Source organism: Culex quinquefasciatus, chromosome 3 (assembly GCF_015732765.1).
Source record: "Culex quinquefasciatus strain JHB chromosome 3, VPISU_Cqui_1.0_pri_paternal, whole genome shotgun sequence".
Taxonomy (NCBI): domain Eukaryota; kingdom Metazoa; phylum Arthropoda; class Insecta; order Diptera; family Culicidae; genus Culex; species Culex quinquefasciatus.
Window position 1 is genome coordinate 137773556 of NC_051863.1, and position 20653 is coordinate 137794208.

At 36.0% G+C, this 20653-nt stretch overlaps 1 protein-coding gene across 5 annotated transcripts in view; it reads right to left on the reverse strand.

The window, feature by feature from the left end:
- LOC6048531 (protein suppressor 2 of zeste) overlaps positions 1-20653 on the reverse strand; it is a 95771-nt gene that overhangs the window by 32155 nt on the left and 42963 nt on the right. The window lies entirely within an intron of this gene.

Consider the following 20653-nt stretch of genomic DNA (forward strand, 5'->3'; position numbering starts at 1 on the left):
AAAGTAATTTTTAGTGAAGTTGACCAACTTAGGCAAGGGCACAAAATTTTTTAAGTAGGAAAACTGTTAAATATGGTGAACAATTAATAGAAAAAAGACTGTTTAAGCCTAAATAATCAACTCAGCCAAGGACACTAAATAATTTAAATAAGAAAATGGCATAAAAGCGATTAGACTCATAAAAAAAAACATTTTGAGTCCGGTCGAACAACTCAGACAAGGGCACTAAATAATTAAGTTGGGGAAATAGTTTGAAAGTGCAAAAAATTATAAGAAAAAGAAATTTTGAATCGTTTTATTAATTTTAGGCAAAGGCACTAAATAATTAAAGTGAAATGAAAGTTTTAACACGTCGGAAATTTTAAGAAATAGTCAATTTGAGTAAAGTTGACTAACTCCGAAAAGGGCACAAAATGGTTGAAGTAGGAAAACTGTTAAATACGGTCAAAAAATTAAACAAAAATACAGTTTTAGTCTGAAAAATCAACTCAGCTAAGGGCACTAAATAATAGGAATAAAAAAAAAATAACCAAAAAGAGTCAAAAGTCATAGGAAAAAGTCATTTTGAGACCGTTTGAACAATTCAGAAAAAGGGCACTTAATAATTTAGTTTAGGAAATAGTTTGAAAGAGCCGAAAATAAGGAGAAAACGTTTTTTTGCGCCCGTATAAACAGCTCAGGAAAAGGCACTAAATGATTCAAGCGAGAGAAAAAAGTCGGAAATCATAAGAAAAAAAAATATTTTGAGGCCGAAAATTTAGAAATTTTTGAAAAGGTCCAATAAACTAAAAATTTCATTGTTGGCTGTTTGAGTGTTTTTGAAATTGCTTTGAGTCAGCAATATTCGAAAACACATAAAAAATATAAAAAATTAAAATTTTGTTTGTTGGACCTTTAAAAAAGCTTCAAACATGAAAAGAAGTCACTTGAGTCCTCCAACTCAAGCAAGTGCACAAAATAATTTAAATAAGAAAAAAAAAACGGTAAAAGAATTGACATTTTATAGAGAAGTCAATTTGAGTCCGATTGATCAACTCAGGAAAGGTCACTAAAAATTACTTTCTCAAGACGCCAGCCTGAGTAATCTGCCTTAAACGTCAGAATGTGTCATTCCAGCACAATGCCATCCATAAGGAAGCTCCACACTCCGATCCTGTTTCGCCCGCGGTGTTTGTGTACTATCGTGAAATCACATCATGTTCGATTTTATGGACCGTAAACATCAAAAACAGTCGTAAACAAAATTCTCGCACTTACTCCCAGGAGGTGGTGATTTCGACGTCGACGACAAAAGATGTGCTAGATTCCACACTCGCACTCTGGGGCGAGAATGATTTGTGGTCCTGGCTTGGAGAGTTTCGAAACAAGACAATGTTGTTAGACGAGTTGACGGAGGTCGGAGAGCCTAGGCATTGGATAGTTTGTTGAACCACTAATGGAAGGTGGAACGACCTGTAGTTAAGCTCTTGAGGACGGGTTGTTGACTAATAAATATTTAAAGACCGTTTCTACCCGGTTCTAATTCTAGTATGTTTACGATGCTATCAAAGATCAGTCATATTTTAACTCATTAACTCATCCGACGACGTGCCTTCCCATTGGCAATGTTATGTGGATGAACATTAAAAACACAATCTATGTTGCAAAATATCTACTTTTTAAAAGGATCACATAAATTTGATACAACAATGTGAGCTATTCTGAATACAAACACATCAGACGACGTGCCTTCCGATCGGTAATGTTATTTGCAGGATTGAAGGTAGCCAATTTGAATGTTTTGTATTTCAATGACTTACAGCAACCAAAAGCCTAATCTCAATCAGCTAGGCAATTAAAAAATCGCCTCTAAAACTTTCTGCAATCACCGGCGATAATCTCGGCGAGTTAAGCCGCCAAGACCACTACTGCACCGCGCACCGTCGCTACTTCTAGAATTCATTACGGGAAGTCCCCACGACGATTTATCGATTTGCCCCCCAGGGAACAACCTAGCTACTATAGCCGTTCGCCATATCGTCGTCGTTGATGCCATCAGACTGTGGGGTCTCTCCGCACTAATGGGGCCTGACACAGTTCATTCGCCATAGCAGCAGCAGTCAATCCTCGGGTGGTGGTGACCGGCGACGATCCAACTAGACCAGATCGACTCGTTTTGGCTCGACGACCTGCGCAGCAGCGACAGTCTCGTCTAGGCTGACCACGCAAAGCGCGGCGACGATAATAATTGAGATTTCATGCTTCCAGATAGACGCCACCGAGTGCGACGACCAACGTCGGCTACTCGTGCTGTCGTGATGTCAAGCAGATGCACGGAAAGAAATTCTTCATTGCGAATATGCCGAGCGTAAAGTGCGCCAATTGCTAGGGCAATCGTACCGCCAACTCGCGCGATTGTAACGTTGATGAGTTGAACAAAATTGATGAACATTTTTTCCGTGCAAACCGCCCGGAACACGCACTTGGCACAAAAGCATCAACATAAATGAAAACATACCCATAATTATGACCATTTTCAATTTCGCTCAGCCAAGAGTAATGATAAAGAGCGAAGGGAAAATATTAAAACAAAATTGAAATAACGAGAGCCCGTACATGGAGATTCGTTCGCCCCAAAGTTGACAGTCCGCAGATCTTTGGGCGACACGACACACATCACTGGACTCAAAGCAGGCGGTGGGCTCGCTCTGCCCTTCTGCCCCGACATGTGACATCCACTCCCTCGGGGCGGCGGCTTGGAAATCTAGATTGTTCTCGATGCACGGCGTGGCATATCGTGCAGTGCAAGGATGGAGTGTGATTGCGGCAGACAGCAGTGCAGGGATGCAATTTAAATTTATATGCCTCTGTGCGGGACTTGTTTGGACGCTGCAGCAGTAGCGTTCTTGTTTCGGAGAGGTGACGTACACAATGCATGATGCAGGGATGGATTGAGGTTGGTTTTTTGAGGGCAGACATTTTGGGTAAATCAAGAGCCGAACCAACCAGCTAACTATGTTATAAAATTATAACAACCTATATTACTTGAAAAAAAAAAATTAAGATTTTTCTGGAATTTACGTTTTTTTAAGAACAAGCACTGATGTTGCACCTCAAAAAAATATCTAGAGTACTTTTCGATTCCACATTCAATACAACATCTAAAATAAGGGTAGAAATTGATTTAGATGATTTTTAAATATCATGATCTGTATCATAGTAAGGCAACACTACTTTTTCGCCCTTACTGAAACCAATCTCAAAATTTGTCTCCTGTAAAACATATCAGAATTGATTGTTTTTCTCGATAAAAAAATGTACTCAAATTGAAATGACAAGTCATTGTTTCGACATCTGTAATTAAAAGCAGTTCAGTTGATTTGCAACCATTAGTATCCAAAATTTCTTAATACTCTTATACCATATTTTTGAGCATTTCACAAAAAAATGCTGAAAAAGTGAGAATGTATACAAAATTTCAAAGCGTTTGATACCCATATTGAAAATTTTAGTATTTTCATGAACGAAAACATACCATATTTCACATCGTTTGATATCAGTTTAATTCAGTTTTTTTTTCTTCAATTATCAACAAACAGTTAGTTATATTTATGGGCTTAGGTAGAGTTTAGAGTTCCCTTCGGCTATGAGAAAATGACCCATAGATTAGATATGAATTTAGAAATTTATCTTTGGTGGTGGAACTAGCTTACTACAATGAATCGTTTGATATCTACATAGGGACCATCCATAAACCACGTGGACACTTTAGGGGGTTTATGGCGATTGTCCACGATCCATACAAAAAAGTTTTTTTTTGTATGGACAATTGTCCACGAGGGGGGAGGGGGGGTTGAGATTCCCAAAAAAGTGTCCACGTGGTTTATGGATGGTTCCATATGTATGTAGAATTATTTTAAAATTTTATTTCAAATTTTCATAAAACTTAAAAAAAACGTATTAAAAAAACTCAAGCAAAATCAAAATGCATACAATATTCGCATTGATTAATATCCACGTTGGAAATTATGTTTAATTAAGAGTTTTCATAAAATACGGTTTTTTACAGAATATTTTAATATTTTACAAAAAAAAACTTTCATAAGGTCAAATAAATACCCATATGGGTCATTCCACCTGAAGTGTGCAAGAAAAAAATGCAAATTTGAAAATGACCATCTCTGATTCTGCTCAAATTTGGCAGAGCTGTTGAGACTATCAAAACATGCAAAAATCCCGAATTTCATCCAAATCGGACCACCCCCTCCATTTTTGTACCCTCCCAAAAAATCGACTTTTTTGCAATTTTTGAGCAAAACCCCTATCTTCAAACGACGATAACTCAGGAACCACAAATCTTAGAGGGTCGGTCTTAGACTCAATTTTGAAGGAAATTGGACGTAGAATCCATTTCCGTGATTAAAATATGTTTTCTACCTGTATTGCGCAATTGAAAACTTTAAATGGCCGTATCTCAAAACAGCCCTATTTATTTTTTAAATTTGACCTCACCATCGTATTCCCCGTACGATTTTACATAAGAATCACTTATCGACAGAAAGGAATATGTTTCGTTCCAGAGATATCGAATTTTAAAGTTTTTAGTTTTGGGGATTACCTACATTAGCTTCATTTGCCGCATATGCTAGAAGCACTCAGAAGCGCTGTTCAATAACTGCTACCTGGTTATTTATTGAATTAAGATTTCATCCCAAATAATCATTAGCAAATTAGGCAAAAATGTAATATACACCACTGTAGGAAACTGCTGTATATGGTGAATTTGTGTGCTAGCCCACAGTACAAAGCAAGAACGACACGCAATACAGGGCAGAATGGAATTCCCGCAGAGCTAGCAGGAAATTTTTTTTTTAGACCGAGCCACGTAGCCCAGTGGTAACGCTTCCGCCTCGTAAGCGGTAGATCGGGGTTCAAATCCCGGCTCGGACCAACACAACTGGTGATCTTTTCCCTTCTGGAATCGATTGCTTAGTAAAGGGAAAGTAGTGTATCGTCACAAACTGGACCTTATCACGACACCTTAGGGAGGCAACCTATGGAATGTTAACATTCACCTTAACATGTTAACATTAAGTTAAGAATGAAACTGCCACTGAATCCGCGTTGTAAATGCCGGCCCCGATACTCTTCAAGGGTGTTCCCCTCAGGAACTGGGAAAGATTTACTTTTTTTTACTAGCAGGAAATTGTAATTGATCTTGTAACTTAAGAAAGTGTACGATACATTATCGGGTTAAAAATTATGAATTAATATGAATAAAACTCTCGTGAAGCATGATTAAGGAGGAGGATTTCTGGAAAGTATAAAACTGGAAAAAGGTAAGAAAATCACAACGATTAATCTGATTTATTATCTAGTTGTGTTATTATTCAGTTGTGTTCATTTCGACACCGTCCGAACAATAATCTTTTTTTTTGTTTGTCAATCATTTCGAAATCTTGGAAGACGATACAACTGCTATCCACATGTATCAGAAGTATATGGTATTGCTTTTGAAATTAAATGTACCAGAATTGAAAAAAAAAACATCAATTATTCTGATGAAACACAATATAAAAATCGGTTTAATATGATCAATCTTTCAAACCCTAAGGCATAATTTGGGGTTTTTGCTGAATGCCACTATTTCGCTACCGCACATGGCAAAAGCTCTAGAACCCATGAGAATTATTTCATCTACTACAGCCAGCTCTACATTTGTTCTCGTTTCAAATAAAAGAAGAAATAAAAGAAATAATTTGAGAAAGTGGGAAGAAATGAGGAATTAGGAAAAATATGAAAATAATAGAATAATAATAAATTTTCGAAAATTGTATTGTAAAAACTCTGTAGCATTTGCAAATAAATATTAAAAGTTCAAATTTTACTTAATATAGTTCAATGACACTGAGATCAGGAAAAATAGTGCATTTAAAATTACCCAATAAATATTCCTTAAACAAAAAATAGATTGTTCAAGGTATTGATTATCTCAAAATCGTATAAAATTATAAAAATAATTCATCTTACAGAACACCAGGTAGTTATTATTGATCATCACAACTAAGTGCTTCTAGCAGATGCGGCGAGTGTAGCTAATATAGGTAATTTCAAATACTTAAAACTTTAAAATTCGATATCTCTGGAACGAAAAATATTCCTTTCTGTCGATAAGTGATTCTTATGTAAAATCGGACGGGGAATACGATGGTAAGGTCAAATTTAAAAAAAAATAGGGCTGTTTTGAGATACGGCCATTTAAAGTTTTCAATTGCGCAATACAGGTAGAAAACACATCTTAATCTAAATTTTGATCACGGAAATGGATTCTACGTCCAATTTCCTTCAAAATTGAGTCTAAGACCGACCCTCTAAGATTTGTGGTTCCTGAGTTATCGTCGTTTGGAGATAGCGGTTTCGCTCAAAAATCGCCAAAAAGTCGATTTTTTGGGAGGGTACAAAAATGGAGGGGGTGGTCCGATTTGGATGAAATTCGGGATTTTTGCATGTTTTGACAGTCTCAACAGCTCTGCCAAATTTGAGCAGAATCGGAGATGGTAATTTTCAAATGCTGTTCCGCTTCAGGTGGAATGACCCATATAGCAAATTATTTTTTTCGATGTGTTATTTTTTTATTGTTGAGCCCTAACTACTCTAAAGTCATTTCGAATTTTAAAATCCAAAATGGCTATTATAAAATATTGAAATTATGCATTTTTAATTTAATAGGCAATCAATCATCCAAATTTGATTAAAATTGTGTCTCAGAACTCGAATTTGATGCTAAAAGTAAGAAGATAAAAAAAAATGTTTTTGCTCGTGATTCGATTATCCGAAGTCTCATACAAACCTTCGGATAATCGAATCTGGACTGTTTTTTAACTACATTAACAAAAAAACATCCTAGTGAAAACTTTTAAAGTTTAACAAGATTTGGTTTCAATAAGTGCATTTTAGAAAGATATTTTCAATGAGTTATCCTCGATAATGTTATCGCTTATAGAATTATCGTATTTTGATAACGATAACGATACATTAGAGGTAACCTCGATAATTGTATTGTTAACAACCTTGGTAGATACAATTTTGAATAGGTAGACACAATTTTGTATGGCCAACTGTCATATTCCTATAGAACCTTGCATGCAATATTAGTTCCCAACCCATGTTCAGGTTATATAAAATATAAAAAATAAGTTTTATCGGCTGCCAAAAAATCTGAAAAATTTAGACAAATCTAAAAATAACAAAAAAAACATTTTTAAACCAGCTTAATTCTTCAAAAAGTATCCTGAATTTTTAGAAAATTTAGGATTGATGGTTTAACTTGTTGCATGAAAAACATGTTTTAAAATTAAAATTCCATACTTTTTGTATCAAAAATGTAATCAAAATTTTATCTAAGATTATGTTTTGACAATCTTCGTTGCCACATCTGGAGCAACATTTGAAAGGGGCGGTACGACATTGCTCTTATGGTATTTCATTACACGCGTTTAAATGGGACGAAAGGTCGTAAGAGCAGCGTCCTTTCAAATGTTGATCCAGACTTTAACGGTGCACATCAACCAGATCTTTTGCATTCAGATTTTTGTTACAGACATTTAAGTATCTTCAAAACTTCGGGTACTATCAACATATTTTTTTATTCATCCCCTAAAGTACTGTCCACAAAGCGATTTACAACAAAGTTTGACTAATTTTACACTCCCGTTGTTGCAGGATTGGGTCCTTAAGTTTGACAATTTTGGAATAAGAAGACGACAACTTCCTTCGTTAAAGTTAAAGGTATAAATTTGTATCAATATAAATCTGATCAGCATTTTGACAGTTGGAACTATTTTAATGATTCAAAGACAATAGTTAGCACATTTCAAATGTTGCTCCTGAAATGTTGGCAGAAGACGTGAACTTTAAGTATCCAGAAATATTTAAATTTACTATCAAAAATACACTTCCCAAACGTTGACGCGAACTTAAAATATTTAGTATGTAAACAGTTTTACTTGAGGTTACAACCAAACCCAACAATACTATTTTCTGTGTCATAACTTTTTTGTCTTTTAGTTAGACTAGAAATAACAATATGGTAAAGATTGGTTAAAATGATGTTGACTTCTACACTCTTAACCCTCTACTGATCTTTTCTGCATTACAGCAAATTTTTCAAATCAATTAAAATGTTCCTGAAATCAATGTCATTTTCCTATGAACAAGTTTAACCAGTCAAACATTCTAAAATGCTAGTCCCCGAAGTCCCCAAACAAAGAGCTTCAAACCAGACGAGAGCCAAACACGCAGCATCTCAACCCCACCCACACTCGAGCTCTCGCTCTCACACCACTGGCTTAGCTCTCAATGGACGAAGAATGGCCTCAATGGAGGACCCCGGGCCCAAAAAGGAGACAAAAGAGACCTGTGTGTGCCTGTGTGTGCCCGACAAAAAAAACACGAGTGAAAGACATTTAGCCAGATTTTTAGAACATGATGGAGTCGACTTGGTCGTCCAGCCAGCATCCAAAAAAAGCACTCTCTATAGAGAAGGGTCTGGACCACAAAAAAAAAACGAATGAGGTCTCCTGATGAGACGAGGAGTCGGGCGTTGGTGAATGAAAAATGAGCATAACCTCGCCTCGTTCAGAACGTGTGACACACAACACACACACACACACATGAGGAAGGAATGAATAAAAAAAACGAACCTAAGTTATGAACACGGCCGACGACGCGCGTTCATCTGCGAAGAAATGAAAGAACCATTCATAATAATTGGTCGAGTGTGACCTTTTGCTGTGTTCCCATATTTTTGTCTTCTTCACGGGCCAGATTTCTTGATGTTCTTCTCGAAAATAACCATATGAGTGAATGAGTGGTGAATGGCCTCTCTGCTCGTTTTAATGAGCGTTTCTTTTAAAATAGTAGTGGCGAGAAAGAAAACGAAGACAGAAGTGGACTGCCCAAAAGTGATTGGGTTATGATTTCTTCTCAAAACAAGATCCATTTAGAGATTGTTTTAGTGCCCTGAGGAGGATCGATAATGTGTTTTCCCCCTTTATAGCCCCGTACCGTAAAGAGTTTGAGTTAAGCATATGGCGATCGAAAGCTGCTAGTGTGTGAACGAGAAAGGTTTTCCGAAGCGGCCCACACTTCGGCCGGCAGAACCTGCCAATTGATTTATGGTCTTTGAGCAAACTGAGTTGACTTAAAAAAGTATTTTAATTCAATATGCAGCAAAATTTTGAATTGAGTCAAACCGTGTAATTTTTCATATCATCTACGTGGATATGCAATCTAGAATTGATTTTCACTAAGGTTTCTAACAATCAGATTTATATAATTTTAAGAAAACTGCAAATTAACATGTTTTTTTTAAGACTTAGGGTAGAATGATTACCGTTATTCTTCCACCAAATATAATTTAAAAAATAATATAAATATTAAAATAACAAGCCATAGCTTCAACAATTGCATGGAAAAGGTGTTTTAGAATGCATTTAGCACTAGTCCAGATGTTTTGCAATCATTAGTTTTCAAAAAATGTATGATTTGACGAAAACAAAAACTTTAGCGAGAAAAAACTTTTTGCGATAACAAACACCGAAAATTTTCAAAAATTAAAAAAAAACTTTAAATAAAATTTGTACCAGCCTTATAGTGCTTATAACAATTAAATTTTTTAACGTGATACATCTCTAAGTTTATCTACATATTATGCATTGGTTTGATCTTTAAGCATAAAGCATTTTTTCAAAGTGTTAAGTCTGGTCGTGAATTTTCATTTATTTTTCAGCTTTGACAAACAAAGCGTTTATCAGCACTTGGAAGTCTTTCTAAAATCATTCAAAATGTTGAAGAATTGAATCTTACGATATCTATTTGTTTCAAACCATATTTTGCTGGTTTGCGTCTTGAACTGGAGTGTCTTTAATATTGTATAAAATTGTAGAAATGGATCAAAACATAAAGAGAATCTTCTTTAAAGAATTTGATTACATAATTCAAGAAATAAAGTGTTTACCAAGGTGATAAAAAAAAAGATATCTGTAACTTATCTAGTTGTGAGTTCAGGTAGCTCCAAGGTGATCAAAAAAAGATATCTGTAACTTATCTAGTTGTGAGTTTAGGTACCTGTTCAATAAATTATGATATTTAGTGTTCAAATAATACATCAGGGATCATAATCCATGCCAGGGCCGTATCTAAGGGGGGTGTTATGGGTGTTCAACACCCCCCATGGAAAAAAATGGCTTACACCCCTAACGCCCCGACAAAGACACGGCCCGAAGGGCCGCCATTTTTTATGACTATCAAAGTTTGACACCCAGGGAAACACTTCACTCTCACTAGATACGCCATCAAGTGAAAATTCAACTCTCAGTAAATACGCCCTCATAAAAACATTTGACGCTAAGAAAAAACTCCACTTTCCCAAAACACGCCCTTCTAAAAATATTAAAAATAACTATGTTCGTTGACGCCAAAAGAAAAACTAAATGCTTACTCAATACGCTCTCATGAAAATATTTGCAAAATACCCAACTTTCATTAAATACGCCCTCAAGAAAATTAAAAAAAAACTTTGATCGTTGACGCCTTGCGAAAAACTAAAGTCTCGCTTAATACGCCTTCATAAAAATAATTAAAAAAACTTTGATCGCTGACCCCTTGAAAAACTCAACTTGCACTAAATACGCCCTCAAGAATATATTTTGAAAAATTTGTATCGTTGACGCCTTGAAACAAAAGGCGTATTTAACTACATAAAATAATTTAAAAAACTTTGATTGTTAACGCCTTGAAAAAAAAACTATCACTAAATACGCTCTCAAGAAAATATTTAAAAAAAAAACATTGATCGTTGACGGCTTGAAAAAAAATACAACTGTCACTAAATACGCCCTCAAGAAAATATATAAAAAAAGCTTTGATCGTTGACGCCTTGAAAAAAACCAAACTCTGGCTTAATACGCCTTCATTCAAATAATAAAAAAAACATTGATCGCTGACGCCTTGAAAAAAACACTTTCACTAAATACGCCCTCAAGAAATTATTTAAAAAAAACTTTGATCGTTGACGTCTTGTAAAAAAAACATGCACTAAATACGTCCTCAAGAAAATATGAAAAAAAAACTTTGGTCGTTGACGCCTTGAAAAAAATTCAACTGTCACTAAATACGCCCTCAAAAAAATATAAAAAAAGCTTTGATTGCTGACGCCTTGAAAAAAACTAAACTCTCGCTTAATACGCCTTCATTAAAATAATTTTAAAAAAAACTTTGATCGTTGACGCCTTGAAATTTTTTTTCACTAAATACGCCCTCAAGAAATTATGAGCATGAGCATGAGCATGAGCATGAGAGATCACCCATGGTTGCCCCTCCGTTGCTGAACAGAACCGTAATATCCTTTCAGCACTACTGATTATATGCTTCGACGATCAAGTGGTGTTTCCCTTATCAACAGCATGTATGAATGCGCTGAAAAGATAAAACACCATGATTGCTAAAGCTAGATCAATTGCGAATAGGTAACAGTCATTGGCCACCAACGGCGCCCGCCATGTCAGTTTGTAGACCTCGATTTTAAGGGACGGGAATGTTAGTTAGCGCAGGTTGCTACTAGGGCAGCTGATTTACTCTGTGCTTACACCCCACGAGCGCCAGGAACCTGAAAACTTGTTAGTAGGATAGGGTGTTTGGTCAGGATTCATCATAGAAGATGATGATGCGACCCAAAATCATTGTGTTTGTTGAAAGGTATTATGTTTTATTCTCAAGGCAAGCAATCGGATGCTGCGGATGAGACATTTCCCGTTTATCGGCTGTTAACTTTTAATTGAAATGGTTTAATCTTAGACAGCCGGCTGTGGAAAGATAGAACCAAAATTGTTGGTAATTACATGATGAAGGATTTAACAGTCTGACTTTTTAATTGAGATGTTTTTACGAGTTTTACATAATACATGTTTAGTGGGGTACTGATTAACGAAGCGAACGACGAGTTACGATGTTTATCGAGCTGAAATGGTATGATAAGGTTTTGTTGTTATTGCACACCGACGACGAACGAGAAAAAAAACCCTGCGACTCGACCGAAAGGCACCGCAAATCAGACTGGCTCAATTGTCATCGATGACAACCAGAGCCAGCCGCACCTTTACACACAAACACGCAAGCGAAAAAAAAACGAAAAACACACCGACGACGAACGCGAAAAAAACACGACCCGACGGAAAGGCATCGCAATTCAAACTGAGGAAATGAAGAGAAAGAAGATAAAATAAAAAAATTAAACCCAATCACCTAAAACCAATCACCACATGTAAACAAATAGCGACACAAAAGAGACGATAATTATCACGAAAAAACAGGACTGCGCGTCTCCAGAAGCACTGCACGTTTGATGGCATTATTCAATTATTATGCCCAATCACCCCATGCACACAAAGAGCGACACAAAAGAGACGAAAATTATCACGAAAAAACAGGACTGCGCGTCCTCAGAAGCACTGCACTTTTGATGGCATTATTCAATTATTATGCCCAATCACCCCATGCACACAAAGAGCGACACAAAAGAGACGAAAATTATCACGAAAAAACAGGACTGCGCGTCCTCAGAAGCACTGCACTTTTGATGGCATTATTCAATTATTATGCCCAATCACCCCATGCACACAAAGAGCGACACAAAAGAGACGAAAATTATCACGAAAAACAGGACTGCGCGTCCTCAGAAGCACTGCACTTTTGATGGCATTATTCAATTATTATGCCCAATCACCCCATGCACACAGAGAGCGACACAAAAGAGACGAAAATTATCACGAAAAAACAGGACTGCGCGTCCCCAGAAGCACTGCACGTTTGATGGCATTATTCAATTATTATGCCCAATCACCCCATGCACACAAAGAGCGACACAAAAGAGACGAAAATTATCACGAAAAAACAGGACTGCGCGTCCTCAGAAGCACTGCACGTTTGATGGCATTATTCAATTATTATGCCCAATCACCCCATGCACACAAAGAGCGACACAAAAGAGACGAAAATTATCACGAAAAACAGGACTGCGCGTCCTCAGAAGCACTGCACGTTTGATGGCATTATTCAATTATTATGCCCAATCACCCCATGCACACAAAGAGCGACACAAAAGAGACGAAAATTATCACGAAAAAACAGGACTGCGCGTCCTCAGAAGCACTGCACGTTTGATGGCATTATTCAATTATTATGCCCAATCACCCCATGCACACAAAGAGCGACACAAAAGAGACGAAAATTATCACGAAAAACAGGACTGCGCGTCCTCAGAAGCACTGCACGTTTGATGGCATTATTCAATTATTATGCCCAATCACCCCATGCACACAAAGAGCGACACAAAAGAGACGAAAATTATCACGAAAAAACAGGACTGCGCGTCCTCAGAAGCACTGCACTTTTGATGGCATTATTCAATTATTATGCCCAATCACCCCATAGGGACGTGGCGTTACATCGTGCTGCCACCTGTTTTTTTTAAGCGCAAGAGTGTAAAAGTGCTGAGTCATCGTCTAAAAATAGACGGCGTCCTATCTCGCCCAGCAAAATGAAGTCGATAAAGTAGTCGGTTTCGATGAGCAAAAGTGGAAAATGTGGTCTAAAAATAGCGACGCCATCCCCCTATGCACACAAAGAGCGACACAAAAGAGACGAAAATTATCACGAAAAAACAGGACTGCGCGTCCTCAGAAGCACTGCACGTTTGATGGCATTATTCAATTATTATGCCCAATCACCCCATGCACACAAAGAGCGACACAAAAGAGACGAAAATTATCACGAAAAAACAGGACTGCGCGTCCTCAGAAGCACTGCACGTTTGATGGCATTATTCAATTATTATGCCCAATCACCCCATGCACACAAAGAGCGACACAAAAGAGACGAAAATTATCACGAAAAAACAGGACTGCGCGTCCTCAGAAGCACTGCACTTTTGATGGCATTATTCAATTATTATGCCCAATCACCCCATGCACACAAAGAGCGACACAAAAGAGACGAAAATTATCACGAAAAAACAGGACTGCGCGTCCTCAGAAGCACTGCACTTTTGATGGCATTATTCAATTATTATGCCCAATCACCCCATGCACACAAAGAGCGACACAAAAGAGACGAAAATTATCACGAAAAAACAGGACTGCGCGTCCTCAGAAGCACTGCACGTTTTCACTAAATACGCCCTCAAGAAATTATAAAAAAAAACTTTGATCGTTGACGCCTTGCAAAAAAACTTGCACTAAATACGCCCTCAAGAAAATATTAAAAAAAACATTGATCGTTGACGGCTTGACAAAAAATTCAACTGTCACTAAATACGCCCTCAAGAAAATATAAAAAAAGCTTTGATCGCTGACGCCTTGAAAAAAAAAACTAAACTCTTGCATAATACGCCTTCATAAAAATTATTTTAAAAAAAACTTTGATCGTTGCCGCCTTGAAATTTTTTTGCACTAAATACGCCCTCAAGAAATTATTAAAAAAAAACTTTGATCGTTGCCGTCTTGCATAAAAACTTCCACTAAATACGCCCTCAAAAAATAATTTAAAAAACTTTGATCGTTGACGCCTTGAAAACAATTCAACTGTCACTAAATACGCCCTCAAGAAAATATAAAAAAGCTTTGATCGCTGACGCCTTGAAAAAAAAACTAAACTCTTGCATAATACGCCTTCATAAAAATTATTTAAAAAAAAACTTTGATCGTTGATGCCTTGAAATTTTTTTTCACTAAATACGCCCTCAAGAAATTATTAAAAAAAACTTTGATCGTTGACGTCTTGCATAAAAACTTCCACTAAATACGCCCTCAAAAAAATATTTAAAAAACTTTGATCGTTGACGCCTTGAAAACAATTCAACTGTCACTAAATACGCCCTCAAGAAAATATATAAAAAAGCTTTGATCGTTGACGCCTTGAAAAAAACTAAACTCTGGCTTAATACGCCTTCATTAAAATAATTAAAAAAAACTTTGATCGTTGACGCCTTGAAAAAAAACTTTCACTAAATACGCCCTCAAGAAATTATTTAAAAAAAATTTGATCGTTGACGGCTTGAAAAAAATTCAACTGTCACTAAATACGCCCTCGAGAAAATATATAAAAAAGCTTTGATCGCTGACGCCTTGAAAAAAACTAAACTCTGGCTTACTACGCCTTCATTAAAATAATTAAAAAAAAACTTTGATCGTTGACGTCTTGAAAATCTTTTTTCACTAAATACGCCCTCAATACATTATTTTAGAAAAAAAAACTTTGATCGTTGACGGCTTGAAAAAAAATTGAACTGTCATTAAATACGCCCCCAAAAAATTAAAAAAAAACTTTGATCGCTGACGCCTTGAAAAAAAAAAAAAACTAAAATCTCGCTTAATACGCCTTCCTAAAAATTATTAAAAAAAACTTTGATCGTTGACGCCTTGAATTTTTTTTCGCTAAATACGCCCTTGATAAAGCTTTCATCGCTGACGCCTTGAAAAAAAATAAACTCTCGCTTAATACGCCTTCATTAAAATAATTTAAAAAAAAAACTTTGATCGTTGACGCCTTGAAAAAAATCAAACTCTCGCTTAATACGCCTTTATTAAAATAATAAAAAAAAAACTTTGATCGTTGACGCCTTGATTTTTTTTCCCTAAATACGCCCTCAAGAAATTATTAAAAAAAACTTTGATCGTTGACGCCTTGCAAAAAAAACTAGCACTAAATACGCCCTCAAGAAAATATAAAAAAAAACTTTGATCGTTGACGGCTTGAAAAAAAAATCAACTTTCACTAAATACGCCCTCAAGAAAATATAAAAAAAAGCTTTGATCGCTGACGCCTTGAAAAATAAACTGAACTCTAGCATAATACGCCTTTATAAAAATTATTTAAAAAAAACATTGATCGTTGAAGCCTTAAAAAAAAACTTTCACTAAATACGCCCTCAAGATATTATTAAAAAAAAACTTTGATCGTTGACGTCTTGCATAAAAACTTCCATTAAATACGCCCTCAAAAAAAACATAAAAAAAACTTTGATCGTTGACGTATTGCAAAAAAAACTTCCACTAAATACGCCCTCAAGAAAATATTTCAAAAAAAAGCTTTGATCGTTGACGCCTTGAAAAAATATCAACTGTAACTAAATAGCCCTCAAGAAAATATATAAAAAAAAGCTTTGATCGTTGACGCCTTGAAAAAAACTAAACTCTGGCTTAATACGCCTTCATTAAAATAATAAAAAAAAACTTTGATCGTTGACGTCTTGAAAAAAAAAACTTTCACTGAATATGCCCTCAAGAAATTATAAAAAAAAACTTTGATCGTTGACGTCTTGCAAAAAAAACTTCCACTAAATACGCCCTCAAGAAAATATTTAAAAAAAAACTTTGATCGTTGACGCCTTGAAAAAAAATCAATTGTCACTAAATACGCCCTCAAGAAAATATAAGAAAAAGCTTTGATCGCTGACGCATTAAAAAATACCAAACTCTCGCTTAATACGCCTTCATTAAAAAAATTAAAAAAAAACTTTGATCGTTGACGTCTTGCAAAAAAACTTCCACTAAATACGCCCTCAATAAATTATTTAAAAAAAAACTTTGATCGCTAACGGCTTGGAAAAAAAAATCAATTGTCACTAAATACGCCCTCAAGAAAATATCAAAAAGCTTTGATCGCTCACGCCTTGAAAAAAAAAAACTTAACTCTCGTTTAATACGCCTTCATGAAAATTATTTAGAAAAAAAAACTTTGATCGCTGACGCCTTGAAATTTATTTTTCACTAAATACACCCTCAAGAATTTATTTCAAAAAAACTATGATCGATGACGGTTTGAAAAAAATTCAACTGTCACTAAATACGCCCTCAAGAAAATATAAAAAAAACCCGATTTAATATCACCGAAAAATATATTGGTGCAATTAAGTTTTCAGAAACATAATGATACCACCCAGTGAGAATTTGGCCTAAAGCTTCGAATCTTTTTAGACTAAACCTCGAATGCATTTTTTTTCAGAGGTACATTATGGGTCCTAATTATATTTAATTAAGAAAAACTTATTTGATTGACATTATTAGAAAAAAATATAGATTACTCAGTCTTTAATGTTAGTCTATGATTAACTTAAAAAAAATATGTATTCACTTTGTCGATCTATTATGAGAAGCCAGAAAGAACACCTTCACGCCCAGCGTAAAACGCGCAAGCGTAAATGTGCTGGCGTTTATGCTTTGACTTGACGACTTGTCGATCTTTTGAGCGAGAACGAGCCGGGACTTCAAATTTGATGTTCAGATTATGATTACGTATAAAACCAAAAATGTAATAGGAAAAATAGGGTAAAAATAAGACTAAAAACACAAATATGGCTATATCTCTGGAAATACATTTTGGAAAAGCTTCAAATTTTGGGCCTAAGCAGTTTATGGCGCATGTTTTCGAATGGATTTTTGTTTGAAACTGAATTCTTTTAATGTATAGTGTTATCTGTAAAATAGTCCAAAAAATACCTCTAAAAATGGCTTTGACCACATTTACTGGTCGAAAATTGTAAATCGAAAAATAAAATGTTCGTCTCCGACCCCACGGCTACAAATCTGAAATATAAAAATTGTGGGTTTTACGAGCGGTTTTCCAGTGATGGAAGACACAAATTTTTAAGAGCGGATACAGACATCGCTCATGTATTTCAAAAAAAGAGCTCTCAAAAATCAGACTTTGAGCTCCGGGTTTCGGGCCAAAATTCAATCGAAAGAGCGCATCCTAACCTTCAAACTAGACATAGAATTTTTTTTCTGAGACGATCCCTCGCCGTGCACGATTTTTTTAAGATTTCTGAGAAAAGCGTTTTTCCAAAAGCAAACCTTAAACCTTTCTTTTGTAAGAAAGGCAAAAAGCTTTGATCGCTGACGCCTTAAAAAAAACTTAACTCTCGCTTAATACGCCTTCATAAGAATTATTTAAAAAAAATACTATGATCATTGACGTCTTCTAATCTAATCTAATCTAATCAGACCCTAGCGCAGCCAATCTTTTGAAGGGATCCTTAGGTTAGATGACGCCTAGCACTCTTCTTGTCATTTATTAACATTTGTACTGCCCATAATTGAAAATTCGGCTATTATGCCAAATCAAATATTCCGAGAAAAACGCGTTTTAGTGTTTGTCACAAAATCTCCGTCAAGGCAATTTTCCATAAGAGTGGCATAATAGCCGTTTGGTTTTCCGCATCGGCAGCCAAATCTAAACACTATTTTAGTGAAATTCAAGTTCCAGAAGATGCGTTGGACATCCTCTACCACCTAGTGCTAATATCTCGTTTTTGCCAAAAGTGGATATTAGCCGTTTTTTCAATGGTGGGCAGTGTAGTGCGCCATTGCATTAGAATGCATTGAAACATCACAAGCGTTAAAGCGGCCAGGCCTACTGCGTAAAGCCATATCGCAGAGATGACTCGTAATTGGGTTGAGTTTGAGCACTGAGTATTCGAACAACAACACAATTCTGAATCGACAGGGGAGGAAGAAGCGTGGGGACACACCACCATACGCTCCGAGATTTTGGTTGTATTCATTGGGAGCACCATGCTAAGAAGGTTTGGTACTCCGGGACCCTCTGGGATGGGACATTGTATTTCCACGGATGCCCTGGACACTATTTGCCGTGGTTATAGCGCCACAACTCGCTCTCTGTAACAGTATTCCTAATTCCAGTCTATGCTCACCAAGTCGTCATGGCCTAGTGGTTAGCATTTTTGCTTACCAATCCAAAGGACGGAGGATCGAACCCCGCCTCGAGCGACTTTGATTTTTCGTTCATATTCATCAGTTCAAATTTATGTGTTCTTAACTTTCTCGTTGGGAGCAGATGGGAATCGAACCCAGAACCATTCGCTTACAAAGCGAACACCGTAACCAGTCAGCCACGGCCGCTCCCTCAATACTATGATCATTGACGTCTTGAAAAAAAACTGAAGTTTAGCTTAATAAGGCCTCATTAAAATCTCGAAAAATCGAAATCGCACTAAAATCGGCCAGCTATTTTTATTTTAAAGCCTTTGACTAACTGGATAGGCCCCTCCTGGATTTTGTTAGTAAAATACTTAGATCGTTATCAGCCAGATCCAAATCCAACTTTGACTATGTACGCCAAAGTTTTTTTTATATAGGGTCATTTCTCCCCAACTGGAAACAAAAAAGTACAAATTCGAAATCTACTTTTCTGATCCTGCTGAAATTTGGCGAAACTGTTTATCATTTCGAAACATGAAAAAAATCTATTTTTTGGCACTGCCCCAAAGTTTTACGATTTTCGCCAACTAAAAAAAACATTGTCAAATATTTTGGAAAAAATGATAGAGCAATATTCGACTGCAATTTTTAAAAGAAACTTGACGCTGATTCAATTCAGCGTCATCATTTTGATTAATATCAAACATGGCATTATTTTGAGCAATTAGAATAAATGATGCAAGGATGGATGTAGGTAAATTCTGCTACTTTAAGCTTATACATTTTAAATTCTCCAGAGATTTCAACTTGCCCTAACAAGTAAAGTTCGATTCGAATAAACAATTTGATGACGCCATATAATTCAGCGTTTTTTTTAAAAAAGCAGTCGATTTTTGCTTTTTGTATCCACGACATGGCTATTTGAAAACTAATTTAAAAAAAAAAATAGATGAAAATCGTAAAACTTTGGGGCGGTGCCAAAACGAAGGGATTTTGCATGTTTCGATAGGATAAACAGCTCCACTAAATTTTAGGCATGTTCAGAAAAAGTCAATTTCGAGTGGCGTGAAATGGCCTCGCAAGCAATTGTATGGGCAGCTGTCAAACTTCTATGGAAACTTGTACGGACAAATCAATGTTTTTTTGACGATATTATCTTTTTTATCTACAAACTGTTCTCTGAAATGAGATTGATTCGAAAATGTTTAAAAATGTTATTGTGTGATATGACCGAGGATTGAAAAAAAAAAGTTGTTGGTTGGTATGTTACATTTGACAAGAAAAAAATATCCGTCAGCTTTGATGTTTGTGTTCTTTCAAAGAAAGCTAGAAATCTGGTAAGTTTGGTACGAAAACTTTTTGTTGATTTTGATTTCCCAAAAACTTGATGAGCTTATAGTTTGGGTTTTAAAGAACAACTTTGCTGAAAACATCGAAGAGATACGTCTACTGCCCACCATTGAAAAAACGGCTAATATCCACTTTTGGCAAAAACGAGATATTAGCACCAAGTGGTAAAGGATGTTCCAACGCATCTCCTGGAACTTGAATTTCACTGAAATAGTGTTTAGACTTGGCTGCCGATGCGAAAAACCAAACGGCTAATATGCCACTCTTATGGGAAATTGCCTTGACGGAGATTTTGTGACAAACACTAAAACGCGTTTTTCTCGGAATACTTGATTTGGCATAATAGCCGAATTTTCAATTATGGGCAGTCTACATCGCCTTATATTTTTTTTCAAACTAAAATCAAACTAAAGGATTATTATTTGTGCCAAAGCAAATCTCGCTGATGTCTTGGGCATACTTGTTCCTTAAAACACAAACTATAAGCTGATATGTTTGAAAAATAAAAAAAACGGTGAAAACCAAAACGCATAGATAATACGAGTTAA